General features: G+C 44.1%; 1 protein-coding gene across 7 annotated transcripts in view; it reads right to left on the bottom strand.

Annotated features, from left to right (window-relative positions):
- OPCML (opioid binding protein/cell adhesion molecule like) overlaps positions 1–12505 on the bottom strand; it is a 1059893-nt gene that overhangs the window by 322343 nt on the left and 725045 nt on the right. The gene's annotated exons all lie outside the window — the stretch shown is intronic.

Below are 12505 nucleotides of genomic sequence, written 5' to 3'. Positions count from 1 at the left end.
CCACCTTTCATCCTAGGCATCCATAAGTCATCCAAGGAATACTTCTTGAGCATCTCCTTGGCAGTAGGTACCATACTAAGAGATATAGGAGATTTAAAAAAAAAAAAAGAATCATATGCAAATTACCTTAAGGAACCAAAGTTTAGTGCAAAGATAAATCACGAATAGCAGCAACTATTACATAGATAGCCAAATCACTCATAGAGCCAGAAGACTGCAGATGCATTTTACATCCTTGTTCTTCTACAGAATTTTACAGTCTCATTGTGGTAATGATGTTATTGTTGTGCCTTTTATTTCTACGTCCATTTTACTGTCACTGCAATTCTCTCTCTGTGGCGCCACCAGCAAATAAGAAGGTGGGAAGGAAAGCTGAAATGGACCTTTGCGCTCCTCCAGCCCCACCAAGTAATGTCACAGATATGAAAACCGAGGCCTAGTGGGATCACAGGTGCCCAGAGTCAAAGTCTCAGTTATTAAAAGAAGTGGGATTAGATCTAGGTTCCCCAAGTCCCAGACTTCATGCTTTCATCATCAGTGTATCCTTTGATAAAACATAGAAATGAATTTTAATTGAATCTTTTTTCCTTCTAATTCTGATATGCCAGGAATTCCCTGGTGGTGCAGTGGTTAAGAATCCGCCTGCCAATGCAGGGGGACATGGGTTCGATCCCTGGTCCAGGAAGATTCCACATGCCATGGAGCAACTGAGGCTGTGCACCACAACTACTGAGCCTGCGCTCTAGAGCCTGTGAGCCACAACTACTGAGCCCACATGCCACAACTACTGAAGCCCATGCATCTAGAACCCTGCTCTGCAACAAGAGAAGCCACCACAGTGAGAAGTCTGGTACCACAACGAAGCGTAGCCCCTGCTCCGCTCACCGCAACTAGAGAAAGCCCACGCGCGGCAACAAAGACCCGACACAGCCAATAAATAAATAAATAAATAAATATAAAAAATTCTGATATACAATTAGTAACATTGTCAATTGCACTTAAATTGTATCTTTCTTTAAATTGAAATCCACCAAATAGGTGTCCCATTGAAAGGCTCTGAAGACAGGTTTCCTACATCATTATTATGGCTATAGAGATGACATTGGCTATCCCTTACCCTTAAGCTCAGAGTCCACGGAGGGGATTCTGGGGTCCCCTGTACTCTCTGAAACTGTGTTCAAAATTTGAACGTATAACCTTAGGTACTTTTTTGGAGGTGTGGGGTAAGAAGCTCTTTAGAGATTGTATCACATTCTCCAAGTTATGGGTGGCAATTGATAGATAGACAGATAAAGAAGAGGACTCCTCTTGATGGTTTATATCAAGCTGGGAGAGATCTCAGGCTCCCAGACTCTCCCACTCCAGCGTTCAGCCTGACTGTGTGGTCTCTGACTGCAGCAGAATGTTAATGAGGCCAGAACTCCCATCTGTGTAACACAAATAAGGAGCAATGACAGATCCTGCCATCAACTCTCCATCACTTTTGTTTTACAGGGCACAGAAATGAAAAGGATGCTTTAGATTAAAAGATCTGTTTAATGGTCTGATTAATTCATTCCAAATAGACCGAAACTGTTCTAGGATTCTCCTTTTGCTCCTAACCTTTTTAGCTTGTTTTCATGCATGCCGGCTTTCCTTTCTTCTGCTCCCTTTTTTATTTTTTTTTTTTTTGGTAGTTTAATTTAATATTCAGTAACTGCTGCTCTGATTCTGGTGTAGATCACGTGGTGTGTGGAAAAAATAGAATGTGTGTGCGCGTGTGTTTTCCAAGAGAAGTCCAAATGCTTCTAAAATCCAAACCTGTTACCCCAACACTCCTCAAAAAGCATTATCAGGGCTTAAACAAACACTGTGAAGCTCTGTGAACAACAGAGGGGCGTGTGCTTCTCCAGGCCGCCAGCACCGTGGCCGTGAGCCCATTAATCGCCACATTATTTAGTGGCAAGATCTTTGCCCCACACTGTCTGTGAGACACTGAGGAGCATTTGCTCTGATGAATGAAGGGGTTTAAGTAGGATCAGCAGGTGCCAGAAGGAGGAAGACCAAGTACAGAAGCTTTTTGATGGGCTATTTGGGGGTTTTCATTCTAAATAGTGGGTTGTTTTCCTTCCCTTCAGATTTTTTTTGCTAAATGTCCCTTTCACACCCCTTTCTAAGCTTGATATCTGGAAAAGTGCTATAACCAGGGCTTGGTGCTATAGGATTTTTAAAGCAAATGACAGAATAAATATGGATTAAAAATCATCAGTTTCTCCCAAAGATTTATTCATCCCAGATTTGAATGGACTCAGGATGGGTCTGAGCAGTACCAGATCATAAGCAGGTAAGGATTTTGATGAAAATCTACAAGCAGTCCAACACCATGTAGATGTGTGTACATATGTCTTGAGCCCCTTCTTGGTAATTTCTGTTACATGTTGGCCAGTATGCAAGGGGCTGGATTGTTTTATTTATCTAATTTTGGAAATTCTTAATAACTAGTTAATTGCAAATGACACTCTCTCAGTTGGAAACAAGAAAAGAGGTACCTACTCTACGTGCTTTAAATTCCTGACTATGGGGCTTGTAGACAGAGACTCATTGGGAAAATTATATACACAAGCGGTACATATTGTGAAGGATAAAACTTTACATACATATATATTAACATATAAGATACATTTATATGTTTCCATTTATTTATTTATGCTCTGTCCCTTCACATGAAGGATTTGAGGCTATTTATGAAGTACTAGCTACTAGTTGGGATTATTTTAGAAATTAAAACTAAAAGGTGCCCAAAAAGCACAGGGAAAGTAACCATGGGGTCTTCATACCCAGAGGGGTCTGGGCAAGAGCAGCAGTTATTTCTTCAGAACATAACATAGGAAGGTTTTACAGAAAATAAGGCATCTGGGAAATTTGTTTGAAACCAGCAGGAAAACAATCTTTAGGTTAAATACACTTTTAAACTGGCCCTCAGTACAGATTTAAACACACCCCAGAGACCACAGACAGCACAACTGCAGTGTCCAAGGGTTTCTTCTATCAGTGACTTAAGTGACAGAAATAGTCAAGATAGCTTGCTGCTTCTGCTATATTTTTTCTAGGGAAGAAACAGCCAGAATTATTAAGTCATTCAATTCAGAGAGGGCTGCCACATCTCTAGTTTCATCTATAGCAGCTCTTTACTACTCTGTGTCTCTGCAAATTTTTGAACTGGAAGTTTTATTTTTCTCTTAGATCAGAACCTTGGGCTGCTGTCTGAGAGAGGTGGTGGTGACAAATCGACTCATTTAATAAAAAGATGTGAATGAAGTGAGGGGGAGGAAATAAATGCACTGAGACTTAAGGGCTGCAGGTGTGTCTCCTTGTGAAGTCCTGGTTCCCTGTTGCCAGCCGAGTTTCCATGGAGACAGCTCTGCACACTGGTACCCAGGCCAGTCCATCAGCCCCTCTCCTGGCATCTCCATACTCACCAATGGATATGGATTATGCTAATGAGGGCTGACTTTTCAGCAGTTCTCACAGGTTCAATCTTTCCTCTCCTTGCTCCAGGATGGATGTTTCTTAGTAAAGTGAGTGCTCAGCAATGAGCTGGCCTGAGAAGTGCTAATTCTGGAAAGGCATTTAATTAGACTAAGATGTGACATCACTTATACATGAGATCATGGTTCTGGCTTCTTCACTCTGTCTTTTTTTTTTTTTCCCTGCAATGGGGAGGTTACTGGTGAGATTCAGGAGATATAAAGATCAAATGCCTTGTCAAGTTCTACCCTAACTTCTCCTCAGAAGGAAAAAAGCACTTTCTCCTGAAGATTTTTCTCTTAAGGATGGGGGAAAATGCTTCTTTTCGCTTCTTTTCTTTTCTTTATAATAATAGACAGGCTGAAACAAAGAGTCAAAGGAATAATTTCATTGTGTGTGTGTGTGTGTGTACACATATTTACGACATGAAGTCATTTATCTTTAACTTCAGCATTTTGGAAGACTTTCTCCCTGCAATCTCTTTCCTCTCCAAATGTCTCAAAGTCCCTTCTTATATAAGGCAAGTTAGAGGGACAGAGCCAGACAGGGGGATCCAGAGCTTAATACCCTATGACAACAGGTCACTAACCCCACCCTTGTTGGTTCTCACGATGACCAGAGCCATAAACTGTGCATGTGACCTGCTCCTTCATGCCTTCAGAGTATCAAGCCTTCTGCCTTACTGGATTTAAGCCATGTGCATAATAGACTCATGCCCCAAAGGCAGTACACTGTAACACTAGAAGCCACATTGAAATATCACATCATAACAATTCCATGACGACGAATCACAGTAACAAAACAACTAACTTCATTTTCCTAGGTGGCTTGCATCTTGCCAAATTTTACTCCTAAACAAGTTAATCTCTAACAATTCATATTTTGGAATTCTCTTTCTATCCAAGTTCTTCAGGAATACAATTCAAACATAAGATTTTCCTGTAAATACAACCCAAACAGAAAATAAAGGTGAAAAACAAATAAAGATACAATATTCCCCCAAAGCATTAGTAAATTACTTCCTAAAAATATATCCTTTCAAATGATCTTTTTTACCACTATTATCCCACTTTAAGAGCATAGAAGTGTTAGCTAAATTTCTTAAAAATCCGAGTGAACCTACGTAAAACTTTAAGCCCAGTGGGGGATAGACCACCTTGCATTAAAATAAGCTCTGAAATCAATTCAATCTGAAATACTTATTCATTTAGCAACTGCTATGGGAATATTTTTTTAAAAAAATCAATGCAACTTTATTACTTTTTTTTAATCTTACAAAAGTTCTAACTAGAAGTTTTAGCCACTCTGATTTAATGGTCAGTTAAGCCTATGAAGCAAAAATCTTTTGCACACTAACACTGAATATGATGGGAAACTGCACATTTGGGCCACACATAAAAGTAGAACTCTGACCTACAACCTGCAGCCACCTGCCCAGGGAACCAGTCCATCATGTACAGTAACAGTCCCAGGATCAGAGTGCTGTAAGTCAGACTTGCAAGACATCAAACTACTCTCTCTACCAACAACCCAGGAAGCCAGATAAGAACCCCTGAAACAATCGGCCCTACATGGCCAGGACTAGGTTACTAACTGACAGTTTCCATATTTTTCACCCCTCTTCCAACTTTGGACCAACCAGAGAAAACCAAAGATGCACCCCTAACCAATGGCATAAATGCCCCACTTTGGGCTCTCCCACCTAGAGCCTCCCCTCCGCCAACAGCCTCCCATCAGTGAATGTTTGAAGGCTTCTCTTTTTTCCATGATAAAGCTTTCCCACTCCTCTGCCTGCTTGGAGTCTCTGCTAAATGCAAATGATAGAAGCTGACTCCCCTGCTACAGCAGGCCTGAATAAACAGCCTTTGTTTGCTCTCATTTGGCTGTCTTTATTTCCACAATGATAATTTCTTTTAAAAAGTTTATTTTCTTTTAAATGGGTTACACTGTATCCTTAATATCATGTACACATAATTTCTTTGCTTAGAAAATCATTTCTTCTTATAGTGTGCCCAAAGAAACTCAAATTGAGTAGCATTTTTCATAAATAGCAGCAATGCTGATGTTGATTTCATAATGGTGACCGCCACACAGCAACACAAAATCCATCCTGACCCACGCGTGCCAAGGACCAATTAGAGCACTTCACACATATTCATTCACTTCCCAGGGCCGCCCAGGACAGGAGCTCCTACTGGCTCTGTTTAACACATGAGGGGCCTGTGAGGTACACAGTTTCACCGGTGCAGACTCAGGCTTCTAGCAGCAAATCCAGGAGGCCTGTCCTGGCTTAAAATACGAGAAGCCCAAAGAAAGAGACGCTTCGCAGAAACGTTTCCATAAAACAGGAGCAAATATCTCTGTTTCTCATTAAACAAAAACATCAAAAACCAGACACAATATAATATTCCCCACTAAATATATAATCAGCAATCAAACATCTACAGAATACAAGATTTTTTTTAAAGGATAAAAAGAAAGGTCCTGTCAGTATTCTAGTATGACCAACTCTGTGCCACAGAACCACTGCTGCTCTGTAAGCACAGTCATGCCTGCACATGCCCTGAGATCCAGGGTTTAGCTTCTCTCTTGGAGTATGATTCAAGTGACTACAACCTGTGGAAAGTTTCCACAGATGATTCTGATGTGCACCTAGGGATGGTGGGGCCTCAGATCTAAATTTTCCGAATAACCAGATATTCCAGATCACATAAAGAAGGCACAGGAGCGGGTTGATAGAAATTGTAAAAAAAAAGCTATTTCAGCCGGGGAGTTCAGAGCTGTCAAACACAGGGTTCCCCGTCAAATCTCCACGTCTGACAGAATTCTGGGTTTGGGGTGGCGATCGCTGCTCACATGAATGATGGAAGAGGATGTAAACACCGGAAACGATATTCAACACAATTAAACCTCCCATCCTTCATCACATCACGATTTGTCCCATTCCATCTCCATCTGCTCTCCCCAGAGACCGGCAGGACCTGTGGACTCTTGCCTTTATTGGATTTCTCCTCTGGCTTTGAAAGCTTTCACTCTGTGGTGGCCGTGGAAGGGAAGAGTGATGAAAATTGTCATTAATGAAAGTAAATACTGTTCATTCACTTCAGCTGGAACTCATCTAAAAGCTGGAGTAACCTCATAATTAAAGTGCTAACCAAAATTAGGCATTAGCGTATACTAATTAATTTTAAATTGTGCACAACAGTACAGATCTAAGGTAATAACTAAGATGAAAAGAAATGGGCAAATGAGATGAAAGCCGGAGATATCGTTTGGATAACTCAAACACAATAAGTGATTTCATCGTCACTTCCGAAGAAAATGAATAGCTTTGACTCTGACATCTGGCATTTCCCAGTGTGATTCCTTTACCTTTTCTTACCCACCTGGAAGGTAAAGATAATAGTGTTACCTTTGTGCCTCTCAGGAATATTAATATTTTAGAAGGGCTTTCAGTTCACTACGAGAAAGCTGTATTAAGGAGCAGACATTATCACATTATTACAAGGCAGATTTCAGTGCCATCATTTGTGGACTGAAGTTATAACATGTAGGTATTTCTGTATTTAGTCACCAGATGTGCATACAGTAGGTATTCAAGAGTGTCTGCCAGACTGAACGTACTTCACTTCTTACGTATAAACACTGTTTGTGTATCATTCTTCTAAAGTGGCTCCCCACCATGTAGAGTTACAAGGATAAGCTTTAAAGCCTTTGAATCCTCAGCTCCTCAGACTGTGTCTGGGCTTATCCCACAGGGTGTGGTGAGTCTATAGAGGGAGAGGATGGATGGAGCCTGCGGGGTGGACATTCCACTGGTCTGGACTAGTCTAGCCTCCGATATTAGCCAGCATCAGGACCACCTGAGCACAGGTTGCTGGGCCTCACTCCAGAGTGTCTGATTCATTAGAGCTGGGACAGGGCCTTGGGATTTGCATTTCTGATAAGTGCCCAGGTAATACGAATGCTGCTGGTCTGAGGACCAGACTTTGAGAACCGGGGATCTAGATGAAAACAAACCTCCAGCCTTCTCTGGTATCTAGGGATATTTACTCAAGGACGCCTTATGCTACCCACAGACTGCCCCAAATTCAACGTGAGTGTCAGCATAGTAACGCTCACTGTTTGCCTGGCTGTATGAGTGTGAGCAACTTCTCTGAGCTTACGTGTCTTTATCTAAAACAAAAACATACATCCAGTTAATAAATGAACATACCACAGAATTTGCTTATTTTAGGGATAATAAACAAAGGATGAGAATCCTTTTGGGTGTAAACAAAGAACACTTTATGACTATTTTTTACAAACAATTCAAAGTCTTTACTGAGGGTAAATCACACAGCCAAATTCAGTAAAACAGGGAGAATTATCTTGACTGGGCTAACCACAGGGTCACTGTGAGGATGAGTCCATGGTGCTAAGAGAGTAGTCGGACCACTGCAAGCACTGGCCAAGCTTCCTATGGTCCCTGGCGATGCTGCGTTACGTGCCTCTTTACAGCTGACCAAAGGTGTCCCTACCCTTGCCGATGCTCGTACTCAGCCCCCAAATGTGAAAGTTCTGTAGAACTTGGTCCTGGTTTAAAGCTCTGCTCCTCTGATTATACTCTTATCCTAGGTGAACTTAGCCAATCCAGTCTCCTTGCCAAAAAACCCAAATGTGCTTCTCCAGCCCAGGACTCTGTTTGTGCACCTGACCTGTGTATCCAACAAGCTCCTTCACATTTCTGCTTAAAGATTTCAAAGGCATCTTTAACAGAACAAATCCAAGACCAACCTCTTGCTCTTTTGTCTGAAATCTACTCTTCCTCCAGGACATGGTGCTTCCATCCGTCAGGTAATCTCGCCAGGAACTTGGGAATCACCCTTGACAGCTCCCTCACTGTCACCCTCACACCCAATCCATCCACTGGTTCTGCCCCCCAAATGTCTTTCTAATCTGTGTGCTTCTATCTCCATCCCTGTGACTGTCACTCTGATGCAGGACCACACCGTCTGTCTGCAGGACTAGTGAAGTAACTTCCCCTTAGTAGATCTCCTCACTTCCCCTCTTCCCCACACACGTGCCCTTAAAATCTCACCTCCTCCACACAGCAGAGACTGAGAACTCCTTGAAATAACGTTGTCCTCACCATCATCACTGTCATCTAACATTTACACAACACTTTCTCCAGGACACACACAAAGAACATTATAGCTATTAACCTACAGAGCTACAACCTCTGAAGTATCATCATCATGCTTTTTAGAGATGAAGGAATGAAAGCACAGAGAGGTTGAGTAACTTGTCCAAGCTTGCACAGCTTGAAAGTGGCAGAGCTGCGATTCAAACCCAGATAGTTGACTGAATCCATCTTGTATGATACTTCCCCTCACGTCACTCCCTGGATTGAACTCTGGATGACTTCCTGTTGCCTTTGGGATTAAGCCTGCGGACTTAACCAGGAACTCCAGGGCTTTATCCAGCCTGGCCTTGGCATTCTTCAGTAGCTTCACCTTCACACATCCTGTCCTCCACACGCTGAGCTGGTACGCTGGCTCTACTCATCTGTGCACACATCTGTGCACATCAGGTATTCAGGGTCTTGAACATGCCATTCCCTTAGCGGGATGTCATTGCTTTGGAGAAGCTTTCTCTGACCCTATGAATCTAGATTAGCCTTTACTCTGGTTCTGTTTGTCACATCCTGTCCCTTCTTTGATAGCACTCAACGCATTGGCTGAGCAGTTATGTGTGCAATGGTTTATTGCATGTCTGGCTTAAGGGGGGCATGGCCAAGACTGCTTCATCTACCACGGTCTAGGCAACATCTAAGAAACCCAGCAAAAACAACAAATACAAAAACAGAAAAACAGGCTGCCAATATATTGGGAGGTAAGGAGATATGAAAGGCAATGGATGCCCAGAAAAAGGTGAAAATGAGAGAAGAACCCATCTAGTTGGTTTAGACAAAAGATGATGCAGACAGAATTTGATCCTGACCTCAGCTGGGGGCCTAGGGAAAGGGAGCAACATGAGCTATTTCTGGACAAATGGACCAGGAGGAATAGATGGTCCCACAGAGGCATCTAGGCCTGACCCCTAAAGGTTGTACTTTGATAACCAAACAGAAAGAACAACATTTCCCATGGGGAGGGAGAGAAAGAACGAAAACAGCAGGGAAGGAGGGAGTCTGAAATGACACACACAGAAGGAGCCCGAAATGCCTCTTCTATGCTGTTCGAAGCACAGCTGTCAGCTGAGCCAACGTGTAACCAGCCAGCAGCAGCGTCAGCCCTCCTGGTCTGGCTGATAGCTGACAAGGCTGCAGGCACATTGTTCACAAAGGGCCCATCTGAGCACTGCCTCCCTCAGCTGCATTGGACCACAGCAGCCATATCCCTGGGCATTACCACTGATACCTCGTAAGACACCTCAATGGACTTACAAGGAATCAAGACCACGGGGTTCAAAGCTTCTCCTAAATGTTGAGAACAGGGAAGCATTCAATCCAAATGCCATGGAAATTCTGGGGGTGTGTTCACGTTCGCTGGGGCCTCACTGGTTCGCTAAGAAATTCTGGCATCCTGTCCTTGCCGGAGCAGCGTAGTGGCACCTGTGAGAGCTGGTCTCTGCCACACAGGAAGCCCCACGTGGCTTTCATGGAAATGAATTTGGCATTGATCTCCAGGAACCTCAGTGGAAAAGGCCTGCTGTGGGCAGCATAGGCTAGGAAAGCTCCGTCCTCACCTCTTCCATCCAAGGCTCACACACACACACTTACGCACCATTCAGACAAGGACCACCTTCGACTGCCAAGCAGACAGCTACCTTACAATATTGTGGTTCTACAGGAGAACAGAGTCACCACCATAGAAATGACACCCAAACCACGGCCAGGGAGAAAAGATATTGAGACCCTGGCTCTGCCGTGAGGATATCCTGGAAACTCTGTAGCTGTAACCCTAAAACAGTAATTAGTACATAAATAGTAGAGGCAGTGCAATAGTAATAATTGTTCACCTCTCCTTATGTTTACCTGGTGTATTAGAGTTTTCAAAACCCATCATTTCCTGGGATTGGCTGTGAGGTGTTGGAAAGCTCCAGCCTATGGGGAGAGACTGGGATTCTCATGGACCCTGAGCCGGTGACAATGACATTTTACAGACAAGAGGAGCAGGGCTGGGCTAGATTAACTTGGTGAGATGACACAACTGCAGCTGGGAGAACTGCACTACACTTTGTTTGGGCAACTCACCTGAGCCTGAATATGCTTGCTGCTCTACATACCACCTGTGTTGCAAGGTATTCCTGCGATGACCTCTCACCTGTTGGGGTCTGAGCTCCCCGGCAGGCGACGGGGCGATGGGTGTACTTAACACTCCAGTTACTGTGTGGGGCACAATGACTGTCACATAACAGCATCCATTTTTGCTAAATAAAGGAATGAATAAGCAAATGACTCAGAAACAAAAGCCAGACCTTGATTCCGAGTCTCTCCGTAAGAGAACAGCGCCTCTCTAGAAGCCCTGTTCTAGGTTATAAAAGCTGGATGGTCGGAAGCCTCTTTATCTTCTCTGACTTTCTCTTTCCACTTTCTTTAAAATCAGGCTTTGTGACATTTGCTGATTCCACATTTACAATATAAGAATGAAGGGCATTGTTTTTGTGGAGTGAGAGACAATGATTGCTATTATTGCAATTATTGCTGTTTTCTTTGCCAAAATGACTTCACTACTTTGGTCTTCACTACCCCCCAAAAAAGGGGGGGGACTAAAATAAACTTTAATCTATTTACTGTAAACACTTCATCACTCTGAGAACTTTAACCACCTCTTTCACAGCCAACTCAAGTCTGAGAAAAAGTGATGAATTTAAAGTTTGATGTAATTAAGGCCTTTCGTGATCCCCACCCTGGCTCTCCCCAGAAGACAGAGATGGCTGAGCCCCACCCTCCAGCCGCCCATTTCCAGGAAAAAGAGTTTGGCATTTGCAAAAGTTTTTTTTTCTGCTGTTACAGTTCCATAGGTTCTGTTAAATGCCGCCTTTGCCGGGCATGAGAAGTTGGCAAGAAAAACGGGCCAGGATGGAAGGGAGGAGGGGGTTACCTCCGCCCCGGGCCCCCAGACCACCGTCCTGGTGAGTGAAGCAGAGAGCCTTCCAGAATCCCGATGGATATGTCCCGCTAAACTGAGCAGAAGGGTGGCTCCAGCAGCCCCACCAACTGTGTTTGTCTCAGGCCCGTGGAATTTTCATTATTCAACACTCGCCAGCATGGGCAGCGCAGCAGCACCAGCCTCTGTCTAATCCCCACCTGATAATGCATTTCTGATAAGCATGACGGAGCCCAGTGCTCCTGACAGGACTCACATTTCCAGCCGGATAAAGTGCCATTTACATGAAGCAGGCTCTGTGAATTTAGATCAGGAGACAAGGGCGGAGGAGGGGGGCCTCTGGGCTGAGCTGCACACGGGGGTGGGGGGTGGTTATGGGCCGGGGGTTATCAACTGGAATCTGGGGGCATCCCTGGCTCCATCACTCCTGTAACCCAGGCACAGGGGCCGCAAGACGCTCTGAGTGTTGGCAGGAGGACGACTGATGGGAATCATCCGCCGGTCACCCCTCCTGCCCTGACCCAGGGCCTCTCACCTGAGACTCCCAACAGGTGAAGCAGCCCCACAGGCACAGAGACTGCAGTGGTCCCAAGTCAGAGAGAATAGAGGTGGCCCCTGTGCCTGCCCCCAGGTCAGGATCCACCCAGAGGGACAGCCAGCCCTTTACTCCCAATTCATAGTCCTGTATTTGCATATTTTCTTGCCCAAGAAAATACTGAAATGACTTCCTCATCCAATATTAAAAGATGCCCCATGGCAGGAGCCTCTTGGGGCCTCTGATTTTGTCCCTGTGTGCTGAAACCCAATGAAAACAAGGCTCAGGCATCTGCAAATGGTTCAACCTCGTCCGTGGAAGAGGCAGGGTTAGCACCCACCAAGGCGATCATAGCAGTTCTGGGGAGTTG

Source organism: Hippopotamus amphibius, chromosome 9 (genome assembly GCF_030028045.1).
Source record: "Hippopotamus amphibius kiboko isolate mHipAmp2 chromosome 9, mHipAmp2.hap2, whole genome shotgun sequence".
Taxonomy (NCBI): domain Eukaryota; kingdom Metazoa; phylum Chordata; class Mammalia; order Artiodactyla; family Hippopotamidae; genus Hippopotamus; species Hippopotamus amphibius.
Note: the sequence above shows the minus strand (reverse complement) of the source record. Positions and strands in the feature narration are given on the sequence as shown.